This window comes from Haliotis rufescens, unplaced genomic scaffold (assembly GCF_023055435.1).
Source record: "Haliotis rufescens isolate VD_foot unplaced genomic scaffold, xgHalRufe1.0.p SCAF_8, whole genome shotgun sequence".
NCBI lineage: Eukaryota > Metazoa > Mollusca > Gastropoda > Lepetellida > Haliotidae > Haliotis > Haliotis rufescens.
Window position 1 is genome coordinate 18,355,548 of NW_025964372.1, and position 14,190 is coordinate 18,369,737.

The 14,190-nt window shown below is 39.5% G+C and overlaps 1 protein-coding gene and 1 long non-coding RNA gene across 2 annotated transcripts in view; one reads left to right on the forward strand and one right to left on the reverse strand.

The window, feature by feature from the left end:
• The window catches only part of LOC124142463, a 73,523-nt gene that overhangs the window by 35,260 nt on the left and 24,073 nt on the right, over positions 1-14,190 (forward strand). The window lies entirely within an intron of this gene.
• Positions 567-13,401, reverse strand: LOC125376943. Its single transcript, XR_007219412.1, has 3 exons — positions 13,052-13,401; positions 2,615-2,766; positions 567-2,018 (listed from the first exon to the last, which is right to left on the reverse strand). It is a non-coding gene; the product is annotated as an uncharacterized LOC125376943 (long non-coding RNA).

A 14,190-nucleotide genomic window follows, 5' to 3' on the forward strand; every position in this document is an offset into this window, starting at 1 on the left:
TCTCAGCAATAATTCATGTATTTAGTGATATGTTGTAAAATGTTACTCTTTCATAAAGACTCCTTCAATGAATAGCTGATTAAGTAGGAACTTATGAATCATAAACTATAATGGTTACATATTCCCAAACAGGTGTGCCACAAAGGATTAGACTAAACCATGCTGGTTTTACATGGGTGTCTTTGGGCAGCCTTGTCAAAGTGTTTGCTTGTTACACCAAAGGCTTGGGTTCAATTCCCACATGACTACAATGTGTGAAGCCTCCTTCTGTGAGTGAGTGAGTTATAATTTAACGTTGCATCGGCAATATTTCAGCCATGTAGCGACGAGACCAAGTTAATATATTTACAATTTAGTTATTAATGCAAATTTTTATTTAAAAACAAGTTATGAAATATATTTGAGAATAATATACTTAGAAGCCTCCTGCTGGTGTCTCCTGCTGTGATATTGATGATAGTAGACAAAAACACAAAACTCGACTCACTAGCTCACCAATATGTCTTCAGTTTAAAGTTGTGTCAACGCAGGTTGATTCAACACACTTGTAAAACAGTGTTCAAAATATAGGTATGGATGTTAAGGGTCCATGTCATCACCCTAATATAGAGGTAAACTTTTAGGGGATCCATGGACTCAAGTACTATGGGAGCAAACATCAAGGACCCCAGGACCCCCGGACCCCCTTCGATTTCGAATACTGTCAAACTTATTTTTCTTGTCCCCAGCAAGATATGGACGACAGTGGTGTGTAAAAATATACTCGATCAACTCTGATAAATGAGATTGTTGAGCTAACCCTATTATATAACGAGTATCTAACCTCTGCTGAATTTTGCACTGTCAGTTGTCTTTGGAATTGGTTTAAAAAAATCAAGATTGATCGTTGGTTTGTAAAAGCAGTCACTGATCAATTAATGATCATTCATGAATTTATGTAAAAAAGCATCTTTTGAGTTCTCTTTCTTCATGCAAATTACAAAGAAAATAGCAGCTGAGATGTTATGCTCTATTACACAATCATTTCTTTGAAAACTTGCAACATTATCTGGCATTGAAACCTCCTCCACTATCAAACTCTATCCCTACAAATTCTTTTGAATGAAATAACAGGATTGTAAACTTATTGATCTGAGATTCCATGATCGTTTCCTTGCTTGGAAGCTTAAACAAACCATCAGTCATCAATGAAACAGAATAATGCAGTCAGTAATCTCAACCACTAGTCTGAAGTCCGAGGCTAGTAACATTTTGTTTGGTCTAGTAAGCTCAGCTAATAATTTCACAAATAATAACACTAAATTCTACTGAAAAAAATGATACAATTTAGAGTCAAATTCGGGTTAGAAAACTCAAAAGCATTTGTCACGGCCTGATAATTAGGTTTCATAACTAGTAACTACTATTGCAGCAATGGTGGACTATCACTAGTCAGTCGCCCACACCCAAGAGAATAAATTGAAAAAGGAGTCTAACTCAAGTCTAGAATGATTGGGCAAGTGTAGATTGCCTCAAGTAAGCATTGTTCTGGACTCGATTGGGAATTTTTTAAATATTTTATTTTAGATATATATTGTGAAGTAAGATAACTATATTTCTGGGACTATATGTTAGTCAAGACTATCACCATCACCAAGAATACAACTGATTTCTCCTGAATACTAGCTGATACTGTTGGGTAACCATGCATGGCGACATCCGGTGTCACCGAGTCTACTCCAGCTCTGTATCGGCCATGCTTGAACGCTCCAGTTGTAGTACACATGCATCCATTAACCTTGTATAGTTAGCCCCTTGGGTAGATACCAAAACAATATAATAATAATGTTTGATTATTGTTGGTGTTTATTGAGTTGGGGGAATAATACACAGGAAGTATGATGGTCCAGTATTAGCTTTTGACAACTGATTTTCGGGGAACTGATGACGTTTATTTTCCGGGTCAGAAGGGGGCCTGTGTACCTCGTGTTGGATGAAAGAGATGATTGTGAGGATCAGTCAGGCTTGCGTCATAGGCACTGTGGAAACATAATAAATCAATTATGTATTTTCAAAAAATGAAGTTTTTAAAGAAACCTTTTGAAGTGGTGCATGGCATTGTTGAGGAGGTGCAGGATACTGCAGTCATGTCATAACACGATACATTGCAGTTTGACAGTGATTTGGTTGGTAGTTCAAGTTAGAATTCTTTGCATTAGTCGGAACTTCACCCTCGGACATCGGCTAGGCATATTGGCTGACTAACTCCTCTAAAGTTTGAATAACACCACAAAATAGTCATCCAATCAAATTACATAATATTGGTTACACGAACTCTGTATAGAGGTAGTGATGATGTCACTAATACTCGTCTTGTCATGATGTACTGTCTCAAATATGAACTGGGAACAGCTGGCAGCAGAAGGACTTCCTCCCCTGTCTTAACTCAAGGAAACATCTATTCCAGCTAGAAGTTCGTTCTGCTTTGTTGTAAAATATTATGTGTAGGATAAAACATGACAGAAGGTATTCATAAGATTTAAAACCCAAATCCATGGGATAAAACCAAGGATAAGTGTTTTATCTAACTTATGAACTGAGAACATTTATCAACATATTTATGTTTGAAACATACTTTCCCTGAATCTTAGGAAACAAGCATGAAATAACTGTTGCTGGCGTACGGTACTTGAACAAAACATTCTAAAAAGCATTGTGATTTCTCAGAGCCTCTGTAGCCAAGTGGTACACTCACTGGGAGACAGATACGAAGGTTGCATGTTCAATCTGCGGGAATATAAAGAAAACATTTGTTATTGAATTTTACATTTCTTTACATTGTTCTAATGCAAAATATATTTCATACATTCATATGTTACAATATAAACCGAAGTTGTATTCATAATACCCCGGGGATATTATTACATCCCTGTTTATGAGATTTAACCTGACTGGAGAACAATAGGATGATGTCACGAGGTTTGTGTTTGAAATAGATGGAGGGCCACTGGTCGAATATAGATCTATGCAGAACTCTCGTTAAGAACAGTCATTTTGATTGGTTGTCGAGTTCAAGCTCACAAGCAACATATTCTGTGCTAGGGATATGGGAGATAGAGATCGTGACATCACCTCAGCAACGTAGCTATGGTGGGGAATATATCATGGCTAAGTACATCTTAATGGAATGGAGATATGATTATACACTGGCATCACCTCAGCAATGTAGCTATGGTGGGGAATATATCATGGCTAGGTACATCTTAATGGAATGGAGATATGATTATACACTGGCATCACCTCAGCAACGTAGCTATGGTTGGGAATATATCATGGCTAGGTACATCTTAATGGAATGGAGATATGATTATACACTGGCATCACCTCAGCAACGTAGCTATGGTTGGGAATATATCATGGCTAGGTACATCTTAATGGAATGGAGATATGATTATACACTGACATCACCTCAGCAACATAGCTATGGTGGGGAATACTATCATGGCTAGGTACATCTCAATGGAATGGAGATATGATTATACACTGGCTAATCGGGGATGCATTTAGACGAGAGTGTCACAAGTCATGTGTTAGTAAAGTGGCCACCTTATGATATACGTATATGAGCATAATTCTCCCCTCAGTTTCGGGAACTGCGTGATGATTCAGGGGTAATGAAGTGTAGCAACCAGTCAGGCTGGCAGCTGTTGCTTCAGGCTAATGACCCTGTCAACACTTGTCTAGACAAATACCTTGCAGTATTTCTGCATTTCCCTGACTTACCAATAAAACTACACTTCAACAACACTTCTACATGACTTAGCTGGGTAGGTACGTGTAGATTGCTTGAGGTAATTTGCAACTAGGCTTTAGAGCTGGGTGTTGTAAATCACAGAATCGGTACGTGTGTAGATTGAGATAATTTGCAACCATGTTTAAGAGGTGGGTGTACGACAGAATAGGTACATGATTAGGTTGCTTGGGATAGTTTGCAACAAGGTTTTTGTAAATGATATGATCACATCAACAAATCCTTCCTTGTGCAGGTTTGATCACAATTAGAATAGACATTTTCTTGTATTGATTTTATTTGTTGTATTTGATTATCAATGTGTTGTAATATTTTCCCTCTCTCTTTGGCATCAAAGAAACTTAGTTTGATACACGTGTACTACTCAAAAAGATTGAGGATTACCCGATTCATTCTTTCAATTCTTCTCCCGATTCTTTCATGCCATGACAGATTAACTATACTAGGGTGAAAGAATCAGGCGATCCTTAAGTTTAGGAACCAGATGAATATCTGTATCTAGTCACAGAAACATTGTGATACTTTCTTGTTTCAGTACAAATACCATCTTGTGGATCATGTATTAAGTACCTTAGCAAAAATACCCCTGAATTAATAAAAATAACATCTTTATGAAAATTCCAATGTTGAACAAATAATTATTTTTTTCCCAATTTGTCTTTCAAGGTTACATAGTTTAAGATCAAAGATAAATTTGATCTGTTGATCTTCTTGGAGCTTGTCCCTGGTCAGTGTCTAGAGCCAGGTTTGTTGGTGTTTGGTCAGCCTTGATACACCACAGCATTCTACACAACTGCATTTCCAGCTGTTGTTGTATTGGCTAAACCATTAATCTCTTAACTCGGCTCCATACTCATGCCCTGGCCATTGAAGTTTAAACAGAATTGATTTTACGTGACTTCTGTTGAGCAAGAAGTTTGGTTTTATGGAAAATCTAAGTTTGGATATATTAAAGCTTTGAAAAAACTTCAAAGAACATTTTTTTTATGTGACAAATCTTTTAACTCGCAAATTTTCCGACGAACTCAACAGCAATTTGTATTTTAATCAATAAAGTTGATTTGTAGATTGTGTCATTAACGCTCGATTAAGCAAGGTCGCTGAACAACTTCGAAGGAGTTTGAAATTTGACAAATTTGTTTCCTTATATGAACTCACATGCGTTTTCTTAGTCTTACAAGTACGAGCCGTGAAGATCCAGGGTAGACTAGATCTTCAGCAACCCATGCTTGCCATAAAAGGCAACTATGCTTGTCGTAGGAGGCGACTAACAGGATCGGCGTATCCCAATTGCATGGATCAATGTTCATGATGTCAATCACTGGATTGTCTGGTCCAGACTCAAGTATTTACAGACAGCCAACATATAGCTGGAATATTGCTGAGTGCGGCATTAAACAACAAACAAACAAACAAACAAAATCTAAGCAGTGCAAACACTGGAATAAAGACCCTCTCTGGAGCCTTCCTGGTGTCACTGACTCTCATCTATGGAAGGCTGATCATTGGCAACTGGTAGCTGTCCTCGGGCTAAAAGGGGGGCGGTCGGGTAGCCTAGTGGTTAAAGCGTTCGCTCGTCACGCCGAAGACCCGGGTTCGATTCCTGATATGGGTACAATGTGTGAAGCCCATTTGTGAAGTCCCCCGCTGTGATATTGCTGGAATATTGCTAAAAGCGGCGTTAAACCATACTTACTCCCTACTCGGGCTAGAAGTAGAAGGAGATGATGTTGTAGCCTGGTGATTATAGCATTCGCTCACCATGCGGAAGACTCAGGTTCAGTTCCCCTCAAAGGTACTCTTGCGTCCCCTGCCGTTATATTACTTGTATATTGCTAGAAGCGGCATAAAACCAACCCACTCACTCCCTTCTTGTGTATGAACGGCCTGTGCCATGGTTATAAGGGCCTGTCTTAGGGGTACATTTGACCTGTCCTGGGGTATAAGGGACCTGTCCCCGGGGTGTTAGGTGTTTGTGACAGAGTCCAGGTAGACCACATGGGTTTCAAACAAGAGAACATCACTCTCGGCCGAGATGGGCAGGAATTAAGTTGTCAATGGGACGATGGACACTGGTAAATTACGACTGGTAGATCTGAGTGGACTGTGATCACCCTAGGGGCATGGGTCAGGGAGTGGCTTTATGATTGAGTTGTATGACTAGATGTGTGAACAGTGCTGGGCTGTGTTGTACACTGCTAGAGTGCAGCTTGACTGGTGATCTCTCAGTGGGGTCAGCATGGCAATGGGATGGGGCTGATACTGGCTGGATTGGTTAGAAAGGTCCCAGAGGCCAGAGTTTAATCTGTCATACAAAGCCTGAAACAAATATATCCAATACAGCCCATGCAAGTCTATAATGTTTGGCAAGTCTGCAGTATCAGGAATGAAGAAAGTCTCTGGGCTCCTTTTTATTATATTTTATAACTATAATTTAACAACTGTTTCTTTTGTAAAATGTGTACATTTCAGAGACTAGATGTTAGTCTAGCCAGAGGTGTACAATGCCGAGACCCCAGTTAGACCAGGGATTTACCTAGGATTCTAAACTAAGTGCCCTTGGCGTGCACATTGTATGTGTGTGTCCGGGGGGGGGGGGGGGGGATGGGTCATTATTTTGTTTTGTTCAAAGTTCTTATTTATTAAATTCAGAGGTATTTTAACCTTGTATTTTGAGACTGCATTCAGTGAAACCGTATAAAATTAAGCATTTAAACCTCTTCCCAGTTATTGGTCCTGTTATCACTGAAATACAGATTCTCGCAACTCAAGCCATAAAACTAGTTATTAGTTATGTTTATCATAAACCTGTATAGGGAAATAATTAATTCCTATTTGGGAATTTTTAATGACACTTGCTGCAGACTAAGGGCTGAATATCAGCCTCTGAGCAGGTCCACATTTGAGCAGATACCAGTACCTGGATAAGTATGGTGTATAATAATTATAATCATAATCATAATCATCATCATCATCATCATCATCATCATCTAGATACATCCCTGTAGACCCTTAGGCCTTCAGTAATCTATTGTTTAAGTGGTGACTAAACTGGACCATTGGTCAGGCTCGGTGACCTGGCTGGCTGGTTGACTGTCATCGCTGTATTCCAATGGCATGGGATGTTGTTTGTAATATCAACCACTTGTCCACTGATACTGCTGATTGAAGGATAAAACCACAAAGAATATTGCAGAAAACTAATTTTCATTCACCTGTCGAACTTCTGAACTGATTTTCTTCAGTTATCCACGATGGTTTGTTTTTAGACTTGCTGTAATGCACCATTCTATGAATTTATTTAGTTCTAACACATCCCAAATCACAAACCTTTCATTGCCCGCTTCCACAAAATGAAAAAAGCCCTGCAAGTTTCAGAATATATTCCTCAAGGCAAGTATACATGTTTTACATCTAGACTGTTAGTAAATAAATCTGAAACTGTCTGAAATTCCAAAATATTTTTTGGTTTTGGTTTTTTTCAAAAAAAGGTTGAAAGTGGTTGTAAAATCAATGAATGGGTGTTTTTTTTCTTGTGTTATTGGCTGTTTGTCCAAGATAGCGGGGTTTGATAGGCAGCATTAGAAATTGTCACGAAAGTACTCACAGAAATGAAAAAAAACTTTTTTCGATCTCAGATTTTAAATAAATGCAGTTAATATACAAAATATATAAATATTCAAACAACTCAATTAGTACTAATTGGGCCTTGGCACATATACAGCGTATCAAAGGTTTTTATGTCTTTTTACACGTAAAAGTGTGTAAAAATGTGAACAAAACAGATTTTTGTGAAACTGAGCATAAACAGGTGTTTGTAGATCAAGGCGAATGTCCATGACCTATGACACCTTGACGACAGGTGAAAACAGGTGTTTGAAACCCACGTGCATGTGATTTGTCAGTGGTTAGTGATTTGTGAGTTGCATTGTGGGATAGTGAATCATCGTCAAAATATCAGAACATAAAAGTAATATATTCCCTTCTCAAACAACAACTTACATTTCATTATTATTATGTACATAAACATAGCTGTTATTTTTATTGTTGTTTTGATAACTTTTTTCCAGGCTAATTTGCATAATGCCTATAGCCTGTTTCTGCCATGTCAATTTGGACTTAGTATTATTTTTGAATGTTGAAAGTGCCTACAAATTACCTCCTGTAAAGTACATTTTGTATTGAGCACTGAGATAAAACTAGCAAATCCAGACTAGTACTTTTCCAGTTGTTTTGTTATTTTGTATTTACATCTACGTAATGCTTTGTGTCGATTATTAAATCCAGCAAAACAGGGGTTTTTCATTTCCATGAGTACTTTAGTCCTGTAGCCCTTGCCAACTGCCCAATAGTTACGGTATCATAAGGACGTGTAGAAATTTACCATTTTTAAGGGGTTTGCCATATGTTATCACAAGGACTAGTGGACAAAAACTGTTAGTTTCTACCGCTGAAAGGTGCCCTGTCTCCTGTACTGTGTGAGGTGAAAGTGATATTCACCATAGCTGGTGTAGGATAAAGACAACACTATCCTCTCACTGACATGTTTAGGAAAACTTATCAGCTCCGTGTAAACATTCAAACAAACAGACACAGTTTCACTTTCAGGCTATTCTTGACTGGATGTGAATAAATTGCAATCTCATTATTTGTATACATTGTGAGATGGAGGTTTGTTGAGAGAGAGTTGCCTGTGAACTGTTGTGAGGGGCAGAATTTCAGAAGGAAGCTGGATCAGGTGCAGCTTGCTGTGGTGTGCATGTCCAATGTCATGTTGGGAGAATCTGTTTCAGGAACTTGGCGTCCTATTCTCTTTCTCTGAAATCTATGACATCCTCTTCCTGGTGTGTATGTTGGTTGGTTTGTTTGTTGTTTAACGCCGCACTCAGCAATATTCCAGCTATACGACGGCGGTCTGTAAATAATCGAGTCTGGACCAGACAAACCAGTGATCGATATCATGAGCATCGATCCACACAATTGGGATCGATGACATGCATCAACCAAGTCAGCCAGTCTGACCCTCTGATCCCGTTAGTCCCCTCTTACGACAAGCATGGTTGCCTTTTACGGCAAGCATGGGTTGCTGAAGACCTGTTCTACCCCGGGTCTTCACGGGGCTGGTGTGTATGTATATGCTGATTTATAGAAATTAGGGATACCATACCCACAGTCAGGCTGGTGATGATATACCAAACCCACAGTTAGGCTGGTGATGATATACCATACCCACAGTCAGGCTGGTGATATACCATACCCACAGTCAGGCTGGTGATAGACCATACCCACAGTCAGGCTGGTGATGATATACCATACCCACAGTCAGGCTGGTGATATACCATACCCACAGTCAGGCTGGTGATATACCATACCCACAGTCAGGCTGGTGATAGACCATACCCACAGTCAGGCTGGTGATAGACCATACCCACAGTCAGGCTGGTGATAGACCATACCCACAGTCAGGCTGGTGATAGACCATACCCACAGTCAGGCTGGTGATGATATACCATACCCACAGTCAGGCTGGTGATGATATACCATACCCACAGTCAGGCTGGTGATATACCATACCAACAGTCAGGCTGGTGATAGACTGTAGCTACAGTGTGACCAGTGGTTGCCTAGAGCAGGTCTCAAGGAGGTACATGTGTTATTCAATGACTATTCACTCTCATAACAGGAAGATATATATCTGTAACACATGCCTGAGGTGTATGTGATTGTAGTGTAGATTAGATAACATTGTCATGACGGTGTTGGGCTTCCAGTGTTTGAGATAACAAGCAGCTTCAGTTAAATGTTATGTAAGGGAAAGGTGGATGCTTTTATCTATCAGATGTCTTTCTTGATAGAAGTAGCTAAGGGGGTGAAACCTGGAGCCATGGTGCTGGTCATCATTCTGTTTTTCTCCCTCCTCCCATCTTTAGTCATAGTGTTGTTTTTATCCCACAGTCAGGATATATCAGAAACAGGATATAGAAACGGGCTCCGTCGGTCCGTCCGTCTGTCACGTTTCGTTTCCGGAGCATATCTCAGAAACCGTTCTATTTTTTTTAACATGAAACTTTGCAGGTCTGTCAAGTACATGCTGAATTGGTGCCTTTTGCTATTTAGAAATTTAAGAAATTTTTATTTTTTACGTTTCCATGGCAACAAGACGGACTTAGGTTCTGTGAGGGTAGAGTTCGTTTCCGGAGCATAACTCATAAACCGTTCAACATTTTTTCATCAAACTTTGCAGGTCTGTCAGGTACATGCTGAACTGGTGCCTTTTGCTATTTAGAAATTTTTATTTTTTACGTTCCATGGCAGCAAGATGGACTTATGTTCCAAACTCTTCTTTTTTTCACAATTTCCATGACAAGTTCCACCTCGGTTAAAAAATGTTAGGGTTTGTTTAGATTTGATTATGTCATAAATTCTGCAATAGGGGCGGGGGATATAGCCATGTTAGTGGCAAACTCTTGTTTTTAATTCTTTTACCATTTTTTGATAGAATTGAAACAGATCTAAATTATAGAAAGGTCAGATGTAAAATCAGGTCAGTGTTGATTGTCGGTCAGATTAGTCAATGCCAAGTGGATAAAGGTTATGTAATGTTGCCAGCAACACTTGTCTGTTCTCATGATAATGAAAATGACAGAACCTAACCATAATCATAAGAAATCCCTGCCAAAGTGCTGTCCACTGCACGATTCCAAGTATACCACAAGAATGTGCCTATGAATCCCCATTAAAAAGTGATGACACCAGGTGCTTGTGAAATCATGTGCACTTCCCACACTACTGGAACCCGCCACGAATACATGCAGAGGCAAGTCAACCACCCACCATGACAAACAAAGAAACACGAAAGGACCTGATTTCTGTTTAAGGTGAAAAGAAATGCTCCATGTTGTGACTTACAACAGTTCTTCTTCCTTCAATAAACACACCAGTCAGGAATACTACTTCTAATGTAGTTTAAATATGCCTGATCTAATACTTTGCCAATGCGATGTTAAATTTTAACTCACTTACTCATCCTTTTCATGTATGAGAAAATTAAATATTTTAAATATTTTTATGGAAATATTAAGTTTTCTGAGTGAGAAGATACTCCTCCCACCAGCATGTGTACCCTGGCCTTGGTTTCTGACAGTTTGTAGCCGTCCGTTCCTACCATTATTCAATATATCCTTCGGAAATACAATCCAAGTTCAGTCTGCCCTCATCCAATTACTACACTCCTAGTTTTGTTTCCAACAAGGAAGTAGGGGCCTGGACAGGATCAACTCATTTTTTTTGGGGGGGAGGAGTAATATTCTGTAGGATATATCGGCATTCCCTGCAATGTATATGGAAGGCAGGGACTGGTGTATATATTACATCGTGTGTCTCATGTCTGTACAGTGGATACTGTGACATCTCTGTTCCGACAACACATACCTCAGTCAGAAGTATTTGGAATGGGACACACCATTTTCTAATAGTTTTTAAATGTTTTGAACATTTTTGATTTTCAATTTATTTCTAAATTCACACAACCAATTCTTCACACAGCTGCTTTTGTAATTAATTTTAAACATTTTATCAGCGATAGAAACTAATATTTTCATCCCACTAGTCCTTACAATGATAACAAATAGCAAAACCCTTAAAAAGCGCAAATTTCTACTTGTCCTTGTGATACCTTAACTAATTGGCACTGTGGCAAGGACTACTGGACTAGAGCCAATTTCTAACGCTGTTTCATACATATTTATTTATTAACATTATTTTCAAATCTGTGAATGTGACAGATGAAGGGATTCCTGGCAGGATACCGTTTCTCAGGTGGTAACAAACTGTCCGCAGCCTGATTTTCCCTTGAAAATCTATGGAATCAAGGCATTATTTCAGGGCAAACACTTAAATTTCCCCAAATGACATTATTTGATGGAAATATGGCTATGAAAAGTGACTAATTTGGGTGGGTATGGCCCTTGTCATCAGTCATTACTCATAGCAGGAAGAGATGTTTCAAATGAATTAAGTTCTAATCAATGAACAGATGTGTGTAGAATTCTATAGGTAATATATATTGATTATGATTTGTAATACCGAGACAGGTAAATGCTTGCTCTGTTCTAGCCAAATGGCTGACAGGTATCAATATTGCTGCCATAACTGATGGAAATGCGTTGTTCAGTGTGTGTGTGTGTGTGTGTGTGTCATGAGGGCGGGGCAATGAGAGGGCAGTCACGCCACGCCCTCTTAATGCAGTCAGCTGTATATGTGTGTTGAAGCACCAGATGCTCGGTAGTCCTAAAGCATGGGACTGTTGAGTTGAAAGTCAACTGTATTTGTGTGTTGAAGCACCAGATGCTCGGTATTCTTATGGGAGTGGGACTGTTGAGATGAAAGCTGTTGCCAGTGCATGCTTGCAGTGGTTGTGTGGATCAGACTGGAGCTGATGTCATGTCAGACCATGTCAAGGAAGTGTTAAATACAGGGTTGTAAGACAAGGGGGGGAGGGGGGGGTACTAGGGCTGGGCCAGGTAACTTGGGTACCCGGGTCGAGTGGGTACTGAGTAGGGCCCGGGTACCCACAGGACTACCCGGACCCGTGGTTAGTCACGATATGTTGTTTAATGACAAAAATTATCTCAAACTCTATGGTAACAATACAAGTCACTAATGTTCGCATTTCTTTCTGACTATGCACCCATTCCTTTTGACTTTTCACATGGTTGATAAAGATATAACTTAACTTCAGTGTATGCATGGCCAGATTATTTAATACATGAACTAAATACATTTTGCAAGTGCTGTGGTAAAAAAATTTCCTATCAGACATTTTGTATCTCTTGAGACCTACCCAGTACCGGGGTAAGGTCGGGTAATAGAGGGGGGGTAAATTTAGACTCGTCCCAGGCCTAGGGTGTACTGCCTGTGACAGATGAACAATGTGTGCTGTGGTTGTGGTGTAGTCAGTCAGGGGAAGCTGAGAAGATGTTAAGATTTGTTTGTTTATTATTTATGGCTGCACTCAGCAGTATTCCAACTAAATGACGGCACTCTGTAAATAAATAAATAATCTGGACCTGACAATCCAGTGATTGACATCATGAGCATCGATCCATGCAATTGAGATATCCTGGCATGCATCAACCAAGTCAGCAAGCCTGATCACCTGATCCTGTTAAGTCATATTATAATTAAAATTCATATGATAATTAATAGTCATATGATAATTAATAGTCATATGATAATTAAAGGCAATATTGTAAGTCATACCACATGTTAGTGCAAGCCAGTCAGTTGATGGGAAGCAGTTTCCAAGACTCTCCACCATTTGTACCCGAGCCGTGAAGGTATTGACTGTTTGTCATTACTTGTAGGTTAACTGCTTTGCTGACAATGAACTCAGGACTGAGTAAAATAATGTCAACATTGGTTGTGCTTCCAGCATGCCATGAGAAAATTGGGATCCTGTTCGCAAAGTGACACTAGCTTGCTTTATTTGAAATCGGAGGCGTGACTTTTGAGCACTTTGTGTATATCTGATAATGGAACCCTTCCTGGGGAGTAATAGAGCTGATTGGTGGCCCCGAGTTCCCCAGTCACTTGCCCTCGTCCTGATACATGCTTGATTTATTTCCCTTTATCGGCAGAAACAGACATGTCGCTGTGGACTAGGTTGACACAGCACAACGGCTGCCTCAGTGTTGTTCACAGAGTTTGTTTAATTTACTGCATCAGACCGTTTAAGCCAGGATGATAAGGGATTTGTGGTTATCAAGGGAGATAACCCTTACACTCGCCTCGACTTAGCAGTTTAGATACGTTTTGGAGTAATTTTTAAGGCTAATTTTGTTTCTTGATGTGTGGATATTCCTGGCCAAAAGAAATAGACATATTTTTATAGAAATGTTGACATGGTTGAGTTGACGTTTAATTCTAACACAAATATCAAGTGTAAACAGATGCTGTTCTACTTTACACAGTCAGAAAAAGTCAAGCTATATCATGGCAGCCTGTAGTTTATCAAATTTGTCCAGTTAAATAAGCAGTTGATAGCATAAATAACAATCAGTGCCAAAATTGCAGCCTCTCATTGTGCCCCAACCCCCTTTAGTCGGGTCTTATAACAAGCAGTGAATGGGTACCCGGTAGGAAGAGATGGTAATGTGACTGCCACACGTTGTGACCGCTCAACCCCCTTTAGAAAGGTCTTATAACAAGCAGTAAATGGGTACCCGGTAGTGACAACCCAATCCCCTTTGATCAAGTCATATAACAAGCATTGAGTACTACGGACCAATTCTGATCCCAAAACATAAGGTGTAAGAGGTTCAGGCTTATGATTTGTGAAAACTCCAGTTAAGCCCTGTATGTATCATTTCTTGAATCATATTCTGTAAGTGTTCCACCCT